Source organism: Equus caballus, chromosome 14, assembly GCF_041296265.1.
Source record: "Equus caballus isolate H_3958 breed thoroughbred chromosome 14, TB-T2T, whole genome shotgun sequence".
Classification (NCBI taxonomy): domain Eukaryota; kingdom Metazoa; phylum Chordata; class Mammalia; order Perissodactyla; family Equidae; genus Equus; species Equus caballus.
Genome location: NC_091697.1, coordinates 67,070,765 through 67,085,314, shown reverse-complemented (window position 1 = coordinate 67,085,314; position 14,550 = coordinate 67,070,765). Strand labels below are relative to the sequence as shown.

The 14,550-nt window shown below is 43.5% G+C and overlaps 1 protein-coding gene across 15 annotated transcripts in view; it reads left to right on the top strand.

Annotated features, from left to right (window-relative positions):
- The first annotated feature begins 8,319 nt into the window (after positions 1-8,319).
- SNCAIP (synuclein alpha interacting protein) overlaps positions 8,320-14,550 on the top strand; it is a 138,645-nt gene continuing 132,414 nt past the window's right edge. For 5 of the 15 annotated variants that reach the window (XM_070233191.1, XM_070233186.1, XM_070233185.1 and 2 more), the window contains exon 1: positions 8,960-9,098. The gene's annotated coding sequence lies outside the window, so the exon portion shown is untranslated. Of the gene's footprint in view, positions 8,598-8,959; positions 9,099-9,616; positions 9,748-14,550 lie in introns of those variants that run through there. The other 10 variants (XM_070233193.1, XM_070233187.1, XM_023617808.2 and 7 more) reach the window with 6 other exon arrangements.

The window sequence follows — 14,550 nt, the reverse complement described above, 5'->3', positions numbered from 1 at the left end:
TGGTTGGCTTCCCATTCTTCAAACCTCAGAGGCCTTCCCTGACCATCCAATGTTGTATAAGATCCTCTCTTTGTTTTTTCCACAGCAGTCTGTTTTTTGCCTTCAGAGGTCTTAGCAACACTGAAATATACTTGCTATTGAATATTCATAAAGGCAGTCTGGTGTATCTGTTCTGTCCACCCAATATATCCTAAACAACCAGCACAGTGCCCAGTGCCCAGCAGGTGCTCAAAAATATTTACTGAATGAATGCATAACAAAATACTTTGTATTTTCCCAAGAACTGTATTTTTCCATTTATATCACATTAATGGTAAATATATCAAAATCGTATTGACAGCCCTAGAGTTAAAAATGCTGATGATACTCCTCTCGCTAAGGGTGTTTCATTTTTTAAAGTACTTCTTCTTCATCCGCTCCTGAATTGTTGGTCAATTCACCATTGGAGGTCTGGGTAGAATGTTAAATATGGTTTACAAACCAAAGTTAAATATCAAATTAGAGGAGCTAAATTTTTTTAAATTTTATTTATTTATTTGTTTGTTTATTTTTTGAGGAAGATTAGCCCTGAGCTAACATCTGCTGCCAATCCTCCTCTTCTTGCTGAGGAAGACTGGCCTTGAGCCAACATCTGTGCCCATCTTCTTCCACTTCACATGTGGGATGCCCACCACAGCATCACCTGCCAAGTGATGCCATGTCCACACCCAGGATCCAAACCGACGAACCCCGGGCTGCCAAAGTGGAACGTGTGCACCCAACCGCTGCACCACTGGCCAGCCCCTAAAAATTTAAATGCCAGAGAACCAATAGCAATACTGAAACATGAACTGAAATGTTTTTCAGATAACATTGCACAAAATCTAAGTGATTACAGTAAAAGCAGGATTGTGGACAACTATGCACATATCACATAGGAATCCAAGATGTACTATTATTGTAGCTTAAGGAGAAAAGATTTCTAGTGCTATTGGTACAAGCAGAGAAATAGAGATATTTAGAGCCAGCCAGCTAGCCGGCACTCTGGAGTTCATTACTCCAGTGAACTCACCTAGGCACCAACAGCTTTCTTGAGTTCATTTGTTTAACAAATTATGTGTTCAGTTTTAATGACTAACAATTTTAATGTGTTCAATTTTAAATTCTCATAGAATATTAGCTTATTTAATTCTTATAATAATCCTCTGAAGTAGGCATTATTAACATCCCACTTTGTAGTTAAGGAAACTAGGGCCTGGGCACATTAAATAATTTTGAAGATGATAACAAGTAAAGCCAAGATTTGAACTCAGGGGGTGTGACTCCCAGATCAGTGTACTTAACCTCTACACTACAGGGCTACCTTGAACTTTGAATTTAAAAGCATTTAGTCTATCAACAATTACATCTTTCTCTATTCTCCCTGCAAACCACCTTTAAAACATTTTCCATGATTTACAAGGACCGTTTTTCATCAGCCATCAGCTTTTCTCATCCAGTTCAATATATATTTGGCTTTTCTCTCCTTGTTTTCTTCTAAAGAGGACCAGTTGTCCACAGGCCAAGGAATTGGAAACTGGAAGCTATACATTTGGGGAAGAAAGTAAAACTTCCAAGACAGTCATAGCTAAGAAGTCTGAAAACATTGCATTTTCAGAACCAGGCTTTCTTCCCAAAAGCTATTTGGAAATAGAATTTATTCTGGTTTGGAACAGTGAGGATTATAATTACTTATGCATTCCATTCATTGATAGCTTTCTGTGCTACTTAGAGGTAACCAATTCTAATGTCTTTGCGTGGCTTATCCAAGGGGAAAAGTTTCTGTTCTATTAACCCACTAAAGGCAGCTTAAGGATAAAGCCAGAAAACAGTCCATTATAGTTTTAATCTTACAGGATCTAAATCCACGTATTCCCTTTCATAGTCCTGGACATCACCTGTAGACCTATCTAGTCATCTCCAAATGCATATTTTTGGTCTGAAGGTAGAATAGGTGGGGAAAATGGTGAATTATCTGTAAAGATAACAGAAACTCTGAATCTAAGTAAAGTGGGTATATATCATAGTACTCTTCAACCACAGATTATATGCTATAGTAAAATCATCATCAAAATGAAGGAGGGAGACTTCATAGCTGCCTATAGGACCAGATGCGAGTAAATACACAGTGCAGTTACAACTGACAAGTAATCAATGGAATGTGTTTTCATAGGTCTCATATTCTGCAACTGTGGCAGGTCCGTGTGAATGTAGCATGATGTTTGGAAGTTGACCTGCATTCCTCTTCAAATCATGTAACCACACTCAGCTGACCTGCATTCCTTTTAAAAACAATCTAATCAAATTCATTTCAAATACCAAAACCTTCAGTTAGAGATTTAATCTGTTTATGCACACGTGTGAAATCCTTAGTCTCTAAATGTGCCCTTGCCTACAAATATCCATGTTTACAGAATATGAATTTCACAAGACCTCCCAGCCCTAGTTTTGCAAACTTAAATAAATTTTCTCGCTTTTTTTTCCTTATAAATGAAAGAAGTAGGACAATCCGGTCAAGGCCAGAGTGCCCCTGATAATGTTTGGTTTTATGCACCTTGGCCTGTATCAGGGAATCGTTCTGGGAGGGAGACTCCAGGTGCCCCTCCCTGAGAGCCAGTCTCTCTCTCTCCCTCCCTCTCCTAAGAGATTTTTAATCTGTGGGATATAGTAATTGTTGAAAGCACCCATCCTGGGCCCACATTTTAGAAATTATTTATCTGTCCTATTGGCCCAAGTTGGAAAGTAGTATAACCCAGCAGGCAAATTACTAATTTGGAGCTCTGGAAAATATATTCATCCCATGGTATAGCAAAGAGAATCTGGCTGAGTATTTAATAACTAAGAGATAATTATATACATGTCATGTTACGAAAGCAAGTATGTTGACCATTTGACAGTTGTATAGCATTTTCATTTATCCCTGACTAAGTTGAATACTCTAACGTACAAGGGCTATTTACTTCATCAACGGAAAACAAACCTAAGAAAAAGTTGAATAATAAGGCTGTACAATTTGAAGAGTTTTGAACACTCCTCAGTTATTGTTGTAGAGTGTTAGGTATTTCCCTTACAGACAGAAATGTAGATGCAAAAGATTTCTTGAAAATAACCATTTTATGATTAAATGACAGACTCATGATATCAGTTCACATGGGCTAGTAGGGTAGATAATAATGAAGATGAAAAAAAGAGACTAGAATCCAAAGGAGGAAAGAATGCTATCAAAGACGAAAACCAGACAAATAAGACTGATTTTATTCAGGCTCTTGCAATAGGAAGAGCACCCTAAATCTGAATGTCAGATTGTTTCTGAGGGGTGATTTTGCATTAGACTTTTATAGGGAGAAACAGACAAGTTACAGGAGGGGGGACTTACGATTGGGACTGTTTTGCAATCAGGGGAAGTCTAGGTCAGTTAGCTGAACAGGAAATGTTTTTCTCTGTGTCTAGCAAGTTTCAGAGGGACAAACAGTTCTAATCTCAGCTATTCATTCATGAGACAAAGAATGGGAAGTCGGAAGGTCTGCGTCTGGTCTTGTCAGCACATTCAGGCAGAAAGGGAAAAGTCTATGTTTGGCCTTGTCATAGGTAAACAAGGAAGTCCTCTGCAAATCGTATGGAGTCATGTGTAAGAGGGGACCGTGAGTTTTATCAAAGTCGTACGGAGAGGTGGCTCTTTGTGGTAAGCCGTTTCCTGAAACACAAAAAGGTGGGGGCACTTCTCAACATTGCTGATTTCTAGGAGCACAGGGCTCACGCAGAATTCACCATTGTCGATGGCAACCTGATTTTGATTGGAGCCATCGGTGGACTGGTAGGGAGATGTGAAATGACCCAAGGGGTGTCAATTCAACTAGATCTGAAGCCAACAATCCACCCAAGGAAGAAAAAAAGCTTTCCTAAAAAGCATCCAGGAAAAAGTGAGCTATTAAAGACAATGTGGGTGGAACCCCTGGAAAAATAGACCCATCCACTGGGCTCAGGTTGCTGCAGAAACATTACTTCTAAATCAAAACCGAAAGTTTGTGGATGAAGCTTAACGAGAATGGGCAGAGAGTCCCTCAGGGCCAAGGTAAAGAGTGAGCTCAAGTCAACCTCAGGTAGAATAAAGTGCTAACCTGCAAAAATCCAGCTATTCAGTTAAAGTAAGCGAAGTTAAATCCAGTCATGAAACGTGCGTTGCCTGCCTAAGTGGAGTTTGAATCCAGAGCTCCTCTTGGTATTCTGTCATCTTACAGATGCACTGGGCTCTCTGCTGGTAACTCATTGTGGAGAGGTGCACAGGGGAAGATCATTTCTAAGCTGATTTACCAAAAAACCCTTAGTCCCTCATGGATATTCTCTTTGTATTTTTGCCCCAGGCTGCCTCAGAACACATGGCAAGACACTCATTCATCTCAATACTGATCGTATTTTTGCACACGGTCTAATTGTTTCCATTTAAAAAACCAACAGGAAAACTTCCAATGATCTGTAAGAATAGGTAAAGCATAGTAGTAGGATTAATTGGAATCCCATTAATCTCAGTGAATCAGATTAATGATCCATAAAAAACGTCTTCTATACCAAATCTTTTATTAAAGCTGCTATATGATAAGCAGTTAAGCTGCCAGACTTGAATTTCATCTCTCTCCCCAATTCTAACTTTATTAGAAGTTCTAAGATGGATAACAATTGCTCCAAGAAGGGAGAAAAGAAAAAATATTGAAGGAAAACAAAAATCATTGGAAAGTGAAGAAATGACCATAAGAAACAGGTCAGGCAAGGAATGCTACATTGCTAGTCACACTGAGCTCAGGCACAAGGGTGCAGAAAGATGAGCACTGTCTAAAGAAGTCCTAGGTAAGGGAGGTGGGTGCAGGAAAAGAAGGCGGGGAGAACATGGGAGCGTGTCCTATCACCAGGTGGAAAACCGGGAGAAAGCACATGTTTCTATAATCATTCCTTTCTCTGTGAGACTCCAAAATGTCCAAAAATTGGGTTCATAATCATTCCTCGTCAGTCACATTCTTTCCTCTCGTTTCTTTCGTTATTCCAGAAAGTAAAACTGACCTGGAATTTAGACCTCCGTTCAGCATTTATTTCCATACTTAAGTTCTACGACTTTTATGTAAAATATGTAGAGAATTTTCTCCTGTTTTATAAGGTCTACAGTGACGTGTAATATGTTGATGCTTCCTCATCTGATTATTTACGAAATATTCTGGGTATATTGTAGGAGGCACTTGCTTATCCTCTTCTGATTGGTGGAGCTACATGACTAGTTCTGGCCAATGAGTTGTGGGCAGAAGTGACCTGTGTAACCTCTGAGCTGAAGCATTTAATTCCTGGTATAAGACCCTCCAGAGTTCGCTTTCCCTCACTAGAGTGACTAGCAATATTGCTTTTAGTGACTGCTCCATTATTCTGGAGTCTTAAAGTGAAAAAGACATGAAGCAGACTTGCAACTGACCTGGAATTGTCAGATAGGGAGAACAAGAAATATATTTTTATTAATCTATGGAAGTTTTGGGTTGTTGTTGTTGTGATTGTTTGTTACCATGGCATAACCTAATCTATCCTGACTGATACAACCACATTTACATAAGAAATGGCCTCTGATTCTTGATTTAAATACCTTATAATTACTTAAATACATCTGTACAAGCAAATAAAACAATCTTGACTCCAGAATAAGAGTCTGGCCCAACTGAATCAACCAGAAATCAGAAAAGACCTCAAATAGAGCTTTCTTCAATGACCCAGAATCTGCAACGAGAATAAAAAATCTGAGTCTTTAATACAGAGCTGAACGTTTTATTTAGGAAAATCTACACTTAACAGGAAAAAAAGAAATCGTTTTCTGCTTGATTACTAGCAATGTGATAGCAGGTTTATCCAATTTTTGTAGCACAATAAAGATACATTATGGAAACTGGGTAAAAGAATAGAGGCAGATGTTTAATTGTAATAATTGAATGAACAATTACATGACAGCTCTTTGGCAGATGACATACAGTGAAATACACTTCTGTACTAATTATTTTCAGTAGCTAACTCTTCGGTATAAAAATATGCTGTGTTGAACATCCAAACATGAGTAGTATGAACTCCCTGGCATCTTGATGGGAACTGACAATTGAATGGTAGAAGATAAGAAATAAACATGAAGCAGAACTATGCTAAGTGCTGGAAGAGGTGCACACCCTGTGCTGTGGTGGGCATGGGTGGGGGCTATTCCAAAAAGGGGTACATGGTCCAGTGGCTGTGGCCGCTAAGCCGTTCCATTGATACTAGCCAGCCTATAGAGGCAGCTGCTTGAGTAGAAAACTTTAGTATCAGAGACTGGTTGGTAGAAGGAGTGACTGAAGGATTCGCAGAACAGTCTACTAGCTTGACAAAAAGTCAACATTATGTTGAAGAAGCTGGCTTTCTTGTCCTCCAATCTAAAATCTAGCAGCTCTGTTTCAACCCAAATACTTCACTACTTCCACACTTCGGTATATCAATTTGTGGTTTAGGATTTGGCAAGAGTTTGCACAGGAGAAGGAAACCAACAAACAGTCCAAGCAAAAGCAAACTCACAGTCTGTGTAAAAAAGTGTATATAAGCATAGGTTTAAATCACAGTGTAAAAATAATCACATGGAAACAATGGTACATATGTAATCAAAAACATGTTAGAAACAGAATAAACCATAACAAAAGAACTATAAAAAACAGGGGAAAATATCTGAAACAACATCTCAAAGATTGCTCTTGCACACGATGGCATGCTATTCCTTTGGCTACACAAAAGCAGAGAACTTTCTTTTCTGGAACAACCCATCTTCTGTACATGTGACACCATCGAGCCCTTTCTTATTGAACCATTTAAACTGAGTTAACGCCCGGCTCATTGTTGGAGATGTTTAGGGCAGTTGGAAGACAATAGCCATTTAGAATTCTTCAATAAATTATTCCTTCAATAGATTAAAATTTGATTTTTAAAAAGCAGGCTGTCAAAATATGTAAGAGCATGGCAGTGAAAGTACACTGCCTATAGAACACACCAAGGGTGACATCAGTTCCATCCATATCTACTGGATGGAAGCAAGATGTGCTTTTCTCAGAGTTTATACTAAGCAAAAAAAAAAAAAAAGCGTTTTTATTTTAACCAGATGTGAACGAATTAAACCCAATATTTTCAAGTATTTTTAGGGCCATATGATGTCATCTGATTTTATATTTTTTACCGAGGGATAAATGCGTATTTTTAAAATTGTGAAGCCACTTTCCATGTATGTACTTAAAGTCTTATATATGATAAATTACAATAAACAAATTACAACACTGCAGAACAGGCTCTTGGCTTTGTGCACCAAAAAGCAGAGAGGGAGATTTAGTTTCTCAAGAGGAAACGGAATTAAAAGCATGGGAAATGTCTTCTGCTGGCCTTCAAGGTAGTCCTCATTTCTGTCACTATTGTAGTTGTCCGAGTAGGTCCAGGGCGAGGACAGCTCCCTCCATGCCCTCCTAATAGTACAATCGCCACTTTCCTGAAATAGCGGCAGAGCAGCCCGTGGACTCCACAGGCACTGCGTGCAGTATTACTAGTCATGCAGGGAACCCAAGTTTTTAAACAATCAGGTCCTTCCTTTTTTATTGGTAACATATTTTCAATGACAGGCTCACACACGATACTCATCCCCATTTCCACTAACCCAGACAGAGCTGAGTTTCCCAGGCTCATGGCGCCACTCCTGTCCTCCGGACCTGGCAAAGGATGGAGGATGCCCATAAACAGACGGACCAGAACTCGCTTTCTCACACTTTCTCTGGGGCAGCATCAGGCAAGCAGTCACACCCTGGAGCAAGAGTGTGGCCCTCAACGGCTTTGCTGAGTGAACTTTTCAGAGTCATCTCTCCTGGGAGAGAGATTTCTTAAAAACCATTTAAAGCTTTCCAAAGGGCAAAAGCGAGATGGTCGTGAGCCAATGTTACCATAAATGCTTCCACTCTCCCTGATTTCGTGTCGGAAATAAGGAAAGTGGCAGTCATTCCTGCTGGCTTGCTGACGCCTCATCCAGCCGCTGCCGCCTCCCGCCCCCATTAAGAAAGAGACGCTAAAAGTAAAGTTAATATTACTGTAGGGCCGTAGGGTATTAAACGTTGTTGAATTAAAAAGCCTTTATTTCAGACCAAAGTCTCCTCCATCTACCACCTACACTAGAGCACACAACATTCCGGGCTCCTTGGCGACGTCCCCGAGGGTGGGCGAGCCTGGGGCAGGGGGAGGATTGGGGGCTGAAGACTCCGTGCCAACGCCAAACGCTCGGCCAAAGGCTTCTGAAGCCCAACGGTTTCCCAGGACCGTGCCCACGTTCCGTTTTCCCCCTTCCCGAGTCTCTTTTCCCGGTTTAGGCTGGAACCCTGGAATGGTTTGGGGACCAATGAGGTGGCAGAGGTTGACGCCTGGAACCCTGTGAGGGGCGATTTCATCTCCAGGGGGCGAGGCCGCGCGGCAGGGGCACGGGGGCGGGGGAGAGCGAAGGAAGCGGGGGCAAAAAGTAGGAGGGAGGGGAGGAGAAGCCCAGCTGCCGAGAAGCGAAGGCAGCAGAGGTAAGAGAGCGAAAGGTAGGGAAGAAGACAGAGCAGGTCCGCGCGTGGACAGGAGCGGGTCGCGGGCCGGGCTGGGGCGCCGCGGGGACGGCGGGGAGGGTCGCTGTCAGTCAGGCCGAGGGGGGCTCGCGGGCCGGGGGCGGCGCCGGGCACACGGCCGCGGAGGGCGCGGCGGCTCCGGCAGCCCCGGCAGTGGCGGCCGCGCCCCCGTCCCCGGCGGTGCGCCCTTGCCGCGCTCCGCGTCCCTCGGCGCCGGCTCCGGGCCCGGCCGCCCCGGGGCTCCCCCCCTCGCCTGCCCGTCCGCGCGCGCCCGTTGGGGGGCCTGGGGAGCGGCGCCAGCGGCCCGGCCGCATTGTGACGTAGCGGGGCCGCGGCAGCGCCTCCGCCGCCCGCCCGCTCCTGCTGCGGCTGTGCCTGCTCCCGCCGCCGCCGCCGTCCGTCCGTCCGTCCGTCCGTCCGTCGGTCCGCGCTCCGGAGCCGCCGGCGCGCCGGGCGCCCCCGGTGAGTCCCGATCCAGGGCGGGCGCCGCAGGGAGGCGGGGGGCGGCGGCGCGGGCGGCTGAGCTTTCCCAAGTTTGCACCGGGCGACCCCGGCGGGTGTCGTCCCTGCTCCCCCCGATTCCCGGGCCCCCTTTGTGCCGCGAGTCCGGGCTGCGGGGCCAGCGGCGGCGCCTCTGCAGAAAGGGTTTCGGGGGAGGTCTCTATAGTAACGGCGGTGGCGGCTGCCAAGCGGCTGCTTCACTCGCGGAAAGGGGGAAACAGCCCCCGCCTGGGTTTCCAAAGGATTGTTCTTTTCATTTGCCCATTTCTTGTGGTTATTATTCATGCTGCCACCTCGGGTCGTGTCAGAGGCAGGGATGGGCAGTGCCGCAGCTCCCAAGAGCTGAGATAACGAGGGGCGAAGTAATAGTAATAGCAACAGTACCAACAACAATAATACTAAACGCAAGAGGGGGACGCCTGGCGTTGCTGCCGCCCGAGAGGAGCTCCTCTCTCCTTGGCACCACGGCTCCCAGGCTGCCAGGTCCAGCCCGGGCTCCCACCGCCGCCCTCCGGCGCTGTCCTGCATCCCGGGCTCATGGGCGTCAGTTTTAGCCGGGAATATTTCTCTCTTGGCCCTCTCTCGCGGTGATGACTTTCATCTGCAGGTGGTAAGTGAGGTGAACTGGTATTTTGGCTATTGTCAAATGCCACGTTTTGTTTATTTCATTTTTGCGAAAAGAGGGAAAATTATGAGCCATTACTGGCAGCCATACAGTTTCCACAGGAAATACTAGCATTCTTTGAGGAACACGCTACTGCTTGCAGCGAGGAAAGTCTTTAGGAAACAAAAAGGCAACAGCATTGTTGCTCCTTTTCAATGGACCGCTAGGAGGGGGGAAACGTGTTGTTTTTTCCTGTGGGAACGTTGCTTTCCTTGGGAAAGTTAATTAAGGAAGCTTACTGTCGGTGCCCGTTTTTCACTTGCTGGTGGCTGGGCCCCACTGCTCTTGGCTGTTACTGACAAGCGCCCATCAAAGAGCCGGGAGGAAGGGAGCACCGCTGCAGGACAGTCTCACCGCACACCACGTGCGGTGGAGCCGGGCCAGGGTGCAGTTTGCAAAATGAAATAAGGGCTGTCTGGGGAGGTTTATGAGGATTACATGTGTGCAGAGGATGTCAGTTCTCCAAGGTGTCACTCTAAACACGTAATTTTCAAGCATCACTTTCCTTGCTGATTCTGCAGGAAGGCAGAAACCTATTTCTCTTATTATAGAGCAGACATCCCAGTTGGGAATGGGTTGAAATCTGTATTTCATTTGTACATATTGAAATTTTGAAAGGCCAAGAGAACAAGGTGTAGGAAAGCGGTATGCTCATGTGTTCACATCTGGGAGAGAATGTCTGTTGGGTATTTCTGATGTATCTCAATGTTCAATTGCATTCGGCATGGTTCGAGGGAGACACCTTTAAGGTGTCCTTAAAACTATGAAAAAGGTGTTTTGGTACCAATCACAGAAGTCTCTCCGGAAGGCAATATTCACTGAAGATTATTCATAACCAATTATGTAGGCATTCCCAGGTCTAGAAACGGAAAGAAAAGATGGTGCCCCTCTTAAGGATCTTTGGACATCTCAGTTAGGAAGAAAATAGGAAAATAAGGGATAAAATTTTAATTAAACTTCATTCTCTCCATAGCGAGCATTTCTTGAGTAAAGATTACAAGGTAGTAGTTTTTAAATGCTGCTGCATTTCTTGATTTGACATTTACCATGTGTTGATGTCCAAAAGGAAGTGACTAAAGCAAGTAAATTTCTCTACTATGTCACAGCTTTGCTGATTCCAAGCAGTTGTTCTGGTGCAGGTGTACAGTGGAAATGCAGAACAGAGGCCAAGAAACTTTGTGTGCACTGTTGTTTTGGAAGGAATTGTAACAGTACTTTATTGCTCTTGAGAGAGGAAACCCACACAAACATCTAATACAAACAAACGATCTTTGATATTATCAGAGAAAGCCTGGAGCCCTTTTTCTTGCCAGATTTAAGGCATTTCTTGTCAAAAGAGGAAATCTCCCAAGGAGCAGGTGCATCATTATAGAAACACAAGGGAATTTCTCTTTTAAATGCAAAATCTAATTGAATAGCAACAAGAGAATCAGTGACACTTTTAGAATAGATGCCTTGTTTTTGGCAGTCTGTCAGATTAGGGTTGCAAGCCACATAGGAGAAATATGTGTCTTGGGAGAAAAATAATATCCTGGTGAAAATCAAACCATTGCTTCTGTGAAAACTTTTATGCTTATGTACTTCTTTCCTTGTGCCCCTTTGACTGATATGCATATTAACTTACAAGAAGTAATTTTCTGAAAATGAATCAATAAAGTGGTTACTAATATGACATATACTATGCATGATTTTGCACTTTATATAGGTTAGATAATGATTTTATATTCTATGGTTTGCATCTTACCAGCTCTTTTATTAGGCTTCTAAAATAAAATGATCAATATATGGTGTTGAAATGACAGGCCTGATGCCAGTGTTAATTGATATGCCTGATGGCTGGGCCCTGGAAAAATACTGATTGATTCCTACATAGTCATTGTGTATTCACTTTGTACATATGTGGGATATAAAAATATATAATGCACAATCTCTTCACCAGGAGATTACAAGGGGGGAAATAGGACATATGAAAAAGTAGAATGGTACAAAACCTGACAGAAGATATTTATGATTGAGTGTCCAAGACACTAAATAGTAATTGAAAAGGAATTCTTAGGGGAAAGTGACCAAATCAGCTTAGATATTTTATCAGTCATCTGTTATTGCATAACAAATCACCCCTAAATGTAGTTAGTTGTTTAAAACAACCACTATAGCTCCTGATTCTGTGGTCAGCAGCGCAGGCTGGGTTCAGCTAAGTGGTTCTTCTGCTGGTCCCGGTTGGGTTCCCTCAAGCATCTTCAGTCAGCTGGTGGCAGGATGATCTAGGATGGCCTCCCTTATGTCTGGCAGCTGTTGGGCTGTTGGCCAGGTTCTCAGGTGACTGGGACATGTGCCTCCCATTCTCCAGCCGACTAGCCAGGGCTTCTTTACATGGCAATCAAGCAGTGTTCCAAGAGCAGCAAAAGAGCAAACCCCAGTTCAAAGTCGATTTTTAAGCCTCTGCTTTTATTTTACTTGTTGCTCTCCCATTGGCCAAATCAAATCACGAGGCCACCACAGATTTAAGGAGTGTCGAAAGACTCCACTTATGATGAGAAGGAGCTGCAAAAAATTATAGCCACTTTTTTTGCAGCCTACTACATGTTTGAGAACACTTATTCTAGCAAATGTTTTCTGCTGAGGAATAGCGTACTGTAAGGAGAGATAGGTGGAGCCTGCTTGTAGACAGCCCAGAATTGAGGTTAGAGAATTGCCTTGTAAATTATTGTCCTGTAATCTTTGTTCTGTAAATCACGGGTAGGACAGGAGTGACATAATGATAATAAAATCTTAGCCATGTCCTTTGCCTGTGGCGTCAAGATGTTTTGGAGACAGTAGGCTTGTGGCAGAGTCAGCAGACCATTGTTGGGAGATGAGCAAGGCTCTGGCAAGGGTGTAGGCACAAAGAATGGGAAGGAAAGGATCGATCTGGAGGATCCCATATTTAGGATTAGGTGACTGATTATAGGGGGTTACTGAAAGCCGAGAGTCAAAATCATTCTGAAATTTAAAAGAGCTTAAGTGACTGAAAGAATGATTGTGCTGTTGTGAGAAATAGAGAAATCAATATGTGATTTATTGGGGGGAGGAGAAAAATTCAGTTCCAGAAAGGTTGATTAAAAGAGATAAATTGAACGTGAAAGTACTTTATAAACTGCAGAGTATGCTGTGAATGTTAGCTAGCGCTTAGTGTTTAAATCGCAAAGGATTGTATATAGTTAAGCTTCTCTAGTTGTAAAGCAATAGAAAACAACAGTGTGGAGAATATCCTAAGCATCAAAGGGAAGTCAGAAGAACCACTCTCAGGGTGGAAACCCAATTACTCTGGGGACATTGGGAAGTAGGAGCTGATGTTCTTTTTCCTGAGGCACAGCTGGACGTCTGCCCTTGGAGTGCTCTGCCCTTGGACTTAGCGTACCAGGAAGGAGAACATCTTTGGCCCGGTTTGAGTGGCATGCACACTGCTGAGCCAGAGGCGTTGATTGACAGCTCCACTAAGACAGCACACAATGGGCAGTAGGTAGGTGCTTCCTCAAAGGACGTGGGAGCACTGCTATCAGAAGTGGCAGTGGACAGGAGGTGGCAAAACCAACAGATGCCCACGAGAGAGGGACACTTGAAGATTTATTTGTGCCTAGCCACTGGGAGGCAGACAGGACAGGAGGTGACAATTTACATAGAGATGTAGGTGCATTAATAACAGTTAAACCCATGCTTGTGGTGGGGTTTTCTCATGGAGGGAGAATTAGAAAGAAAAGAGGGCCCAGCACAATGCATCATCCAGGCTCCTCCATAAATGTCAGTAGATGTTTTATTAGAAGGGAGAGGAATCCAAAATAGGTTCTGTTCTGTCTTTACTGAAGGGCTCAGTTGAGGTGCTGCTTCATCAGCTTTGTTTTATAGATGGCCAGTCTGAAATTCAGGTGGTGTCCTTACCATCCAGTGCAGCTGTTGGGCCTGACAAAAACATCTGGCCTCTCTCACGTCACACAATTAGTCTGAACAGCATACACAGCTGCTCTTTATGGAAGGGCCTTGGATGGACCAGCTTGAGTCTAAGCCTATACTTTTTTATAGTTTCTATTGCACAAGTCTAAGAACCCTGAAGATATTCAATAAATGTTAACTTAATGACTAAATGTGCCATTATCTGGTGCAGTAACATTTTTCTAAAGCAGTCTGGCCTTGCTTTTCATTATTCACAGTAGAATTTGTTATAAAGTCCCTAAATGCCTTTTGTAGATTTAAATGTTTTAAGGTACTATTGTCACAGTAATATAGGTTTTTATAATCTACCACTCACAAAAATAGACTTTTTTTTCTTTTTTGAAACACAATTGTCTTTACTTTTTATATTTGTCAGGACTCTTGGCAGCAAGTCACAGAAAACCAGTTTATACTTGCTCAGGTAGGAAGGGGCATATCCTGCTCCTGTATTGGAAAAGTTCAGGAAGGATCCAATTCTGATTTCCTCTCTTCTTCCTGGTGGTAAAATGGTCATCAGCAGCTTCAGGCTTAACTCCTGCAGGAAAAGAGGATAATTCAGAATTAAATCTAATTAGACCACTTTGATCATATGCCCATGCCTGAACCAGTTCTTATGGCCAGAGATTTGGAACATGCCACTTGGCTGGGCCTTGGTAATGTGCCCAGTCCTGGAGCCTTTGGGAATGTGGTCTGTGAGGAGTGGCTGGGGGTAGGGGAAGTGGAGGAGGGTGGTCAGCAAAACCCTCCTAAACCCAATGACTTGAGAGCACGGGAAGGGTG